The sequence below is a fragment of the Coregonus lavaretus genome, assembly GCF_964263955.1.
Source record: "Coregonus lavaretus genome assembly, chromosome: 2".
Taxonomy (NCBI): Eukaryota; Metazoa; Chordata; class Actinopteri; order Salmoniformes; family Salmonidae; genus Coregonus; species Coregonus lavaretus.
In genome coordinates this window covers 21,808,469-21,812,970 of record NC_139989.1, presented here as the reverse complement: position 1 = coordinate 21,812,970, position 4,502 = coordinate 21,808,469, and positions in this window count along the sequence as shown.

The following is a 4,502-nucleotide window of genomic DNA, read 5'->3' as shown; positions in this document are numbered from 1 at the left end:
CAACAATTCTAGATGAAGTTGCGTGGAAAAAGGAATGGGGGGGGGCGAAATATACTTCTCCCATGGGCAAAGAAACTCAAAAGGGGTGATGATATTAATTAACAGTAATTTCGATCCGATATGTCCAAATTGTCCAAACAGATACGCAAGGTAGATGGATTATTTTAAATATGTTATTGGACCATAAACAGATATGGCTCATTAACCTTTACGGACCAAATAATGATGATCCACACTTCTTTGACAATATATATAATAAATTATCAACTCTGCAAGCAATTCAAGACTCTATTATTATGGTGGGAGATTATAATACCATTTTAAATAGCTCAATGGTCCGTAAACGAAATCACACTACAAACAATCACCCTCATGCTCTTAAGGAAATCATGAATGTCATGGATATATTAGAACTAGTAGATATATGAAGGCTTAAATATCCTGATCTAGTGAGATATAAATGGCGGAGACTCAATCAAGCTAGTCGTCTTGACTTCTTTCTTATGTCATTCTCGTTGGCACTAAAGGTTTTAAAAGTGTTGATAGGGGACAGAATAAGGTTGGACCATCATATAATTGGCATATACATTACTCTTACTGAATTTCCGCGTGGGCGAGGATATTGGAAATGTAATCAAAGCCTATTGGATGATAACTTGTTTTTAACTACGACAGAGGAATTTATAACTGATTTTTTCCGACATAACATAGGTACAGCAAATCCCCTACTGTATGGGACACCTTTAAATGTGCCTTTAGAGGCCATGCAATTCAGTACTCATCTCGAAAACAAAAGCAATTTAGGTTAAAAGAGTCCACACTAACAAAGGAAATAGAAGGTCTAACAGAACAGATAGATAGCAATAAAAACTGTAACATAGAGGCTCAGAATAAATTAGAGGAAAAACTAAAAGAAATTGAGAAACTTATTCAAGAAAGATCAAGTGTAATATATTATAAAAATAAAGCAAACTGGATGGAATATGGGGATAAATGCACCAAATTCTTTTTTAATCTTCAACATAGGAATGATACCAAAAATAATTTATTGAAACTGGTTACAAATGATGGAGTCACCCATGATTCACCAAATTATATTTTGAAGGAGGAAACAAAGTACTTTAAGCATATGTTTTCATTTCAGTCACCTCCATCTCCTCAAACTGAAGCAAATTATAGAGATTTTTCTATTGATAATGTAAAATTAACTGCCATACAGAAAGACTCATGTGAAGGTGAAATTACAGAGGAGGAACTTCTGGATGCAATTAAATACTTTAAGTCCAGGAAAACTCCAGGGTTGGATGGCATACCAGTCAAGGTATACCAAACCTTTTTTGAAATACTCAGAGGACCGTTATTAGCATGTTTTAACCACTCCTATGTAAATGGTAGATTATCAGACACTCAAGAAGAAGGTCTGATTTCATTATTACTAAAACAGGATACAAGTGGAAAATATTAAGATACAGTCCATTAAAAAAATTGGAGGCCCCTTACACTTCAGTGTTGTGTTGCAAAAATTCTAGCAAAATGTATAGCGCATAGAATTAAAAAGGTATTGTTGGACATTATTCATTCTAATCAGACAGGTTTTTTACATGGGTGATACATTGGAGATAATATAAGGCAAGTACTGGAAACAATAGAACACCATGAAAAATCTGGGAAACCAGGCCTACTATTCATAGCAGACTTCGAAAAAGGCATTTGATAAAGTACGACTGGGGTTTATATATAAATGCCTGGAGCATTTCAATTTTGGACAATCTCTTATAAATTGGGTTAAAATCATGTATAGTAACCCTATGTGTAAAATAGTAAATAATGGCTATTTCTCAGAAAGTTTTAAACTGTCAAGAGGAGTGAAACAAGGTTGTCCACTATCGGCGTATCTATTTATTATTGCCATCGAGATGTTAGCTATTAAAATCAGATCCAACAATAATATCAAGGGATTAGAAACAAAGGTGTCATTGTACGCTGATGATTCATGTTTTCTTTTAAATCCACAACTTGAATCCCTCCACAGCCTCATAGAGGATCTAGATACATTTTCTAACCTCTCTAGATTACAACCAAATTATGATAAATGTACTATATTACGTATTGGATCACAAAAAATTTTTACATTACCATGTAGTTTACCAATAAAATGGTCTGATGGTGATGTGGATATACTTGGAATACATATCCCAAATGAAATAAATGATCTCACTCCAATACATTTTAATAGAAAGTTAGCAAAAATTGATAAGATCTTGCTACCATGGAAAGGTAAATACCTGTCAATTTGTGGAAAAATCACCCTGATTAACTCTTTAGTATTATCCCAGTTTACCTATTTGCTTATGGTCTTGCCTACGCCTAGCGAACAGTTTTTTAAATTATATGAGAAAAAAATATTCAATTTTATTTGGAACGGCAAGCCAGACAAAATTAAACGGGCCTATTTATATAATGAATATGAATTCGGGGGACAGAAATTATTAAATATTAAAGCATTAGACCTATCACTAAAAGCTTCAGTCATACAAAAGTTATACTTAAATCCGAACGTGGTTCTCTAGCAAATTAGTAAGATTGTCTCACCCAATGATCAAGAATGGCCTTTTTCCCTTTATTCAGATTACAACCTCTCACTTTAAGTTATTTGAAAAGGAAATCATCTCCCAAATATCATTATTTCTAAAACAAGCCATAGAAAGTTGGTTGCAATTTCAATTTAATCCTCCAGAAACGACAGAACAAATAATGCAACAAATATTGTGGTTAAACTCAAATATACTAATTGATAAAAACAAAAAAATGTTGGGACAAAATGTTTATAAAAGGTATAATCTTCGTAAATGATATCATCGGTAGGACTGGTGGAGTTATGTCGCACATGCAGCTAACAAAAACATATGGAAATGTCTGCTCTACCCAAAATTACAACCAAATAATTGCAGCCTTACCGCAAAAATGGAAGAGGAAAGTGGAAGGGGGAGAAAGTAAGGAACTTGTCTGTCGGCCTTGCATTAAAGAACATACAGTGAGCTCCATAATTCATTGGACAGTGACCATTGTTTTGTTATTTTGGTTCTGTACTCTAGCACTTTGAGTTTGAAAGGATACAATGACAATGAGGGTGAAGTGCAGACTGTCAGCTTTAATTTGAGGGTATTTTCATACATATCGGATGAACCGTTTAGAAATGACAGCACCTTTTGTACATGGTCCCCCCATTTTAAGGTACTACAAGTATTTGTTAAATTGGCTTCACAGATGTGTGTCGTTAGGCAGGTGTATTCATTTGTGTCGTTAGTGAATGCAGGAGAGCTGTTGATGAATAGTAATGATTCTAGACGTTGCTATTGCCTTTGGAGGTTGTTATTGGGGTGTGACAACATGAGGAAGACAGCAGTGTCGATGCAAATGAAGTTGGCCGTCATAAGGCTCAGAAATGAAAATCAATCATTCAGGAACATTGCAAAAACCCTGGCCATGCCCAAGTCAACAGTTTTGTTCATCATTAACAAGAAAAAAACAACCGGTGAACTCAATTATGTCAAAAGACCCGGTAGACAGAGGAAGACCACTGTAGTGGATGACCGGAGAATACTCTCTATGGTGAAGAAAAACCCCCTGATAACAGCCCAACAGATCAAAAACACTCTCCTGGATGCAGGTGTAGATGTGTCAAAGTCTACCATACGCAGAAGACTACACCAGCAGGACTACAGAGGGTACACTACAAGATGCAAACCACTGATAAGCCTGAAGAACAGAAAGGCAAGATTACAGTTTGCTAAAAAGCACCTAAAAGAACCCCAAGAGTTCTGGAAAAAAATATTGTGGACAGATGAGACAAAGATTAACATGTACCAGAGTGATGGAAAGACAAAAGTGTGGAGAAAAAAAAGAAATGCCCATGATCCAAAGCATACCACCTCATCCATGAAACATGGTGGAGGGGGTGTTATGGCTTGGGCCTGTATGGCTGCCAGTGGAACAGGCTCACTTGTCTTCATCGATGATGTGACTGCAGACAGAAGTAGAACAATGAATTCTGAAGTCTACAGAAATATTTTATCTGCTCAGATAAAACCAAATGCCTCCAAACTCATTGGACGGCACTTAATCACGCAACAAGACAATGACCCTAAACATACTGCTAGAGCAACAAAGGGGTTTTTGATGGCCAAAAAGTGGAAAAACCTTGACTGGCCGAGTCAATCATCAGATCTGAATCCAATTGAACATGCATTTTACATGCTGAAGAGGAGACTTAAGGCAATAAGTCCCCGAAACAAGCAGGAACTGAAGATGGCTGCAGTACAGGCCTGGCAGAGCATCACCAGGGAAGATACCCAGCGTCTGGTGATGGCGATGCATCGCAGACTTCAAGCAGTCATTGCATGCAAAGGATATGCGACCAAATATTAACAATGATTACTTTATTCTACATTATGTTAAACTGTCCAATGATTTTTGATGCCCAAAAATGGGGGGGACCATGT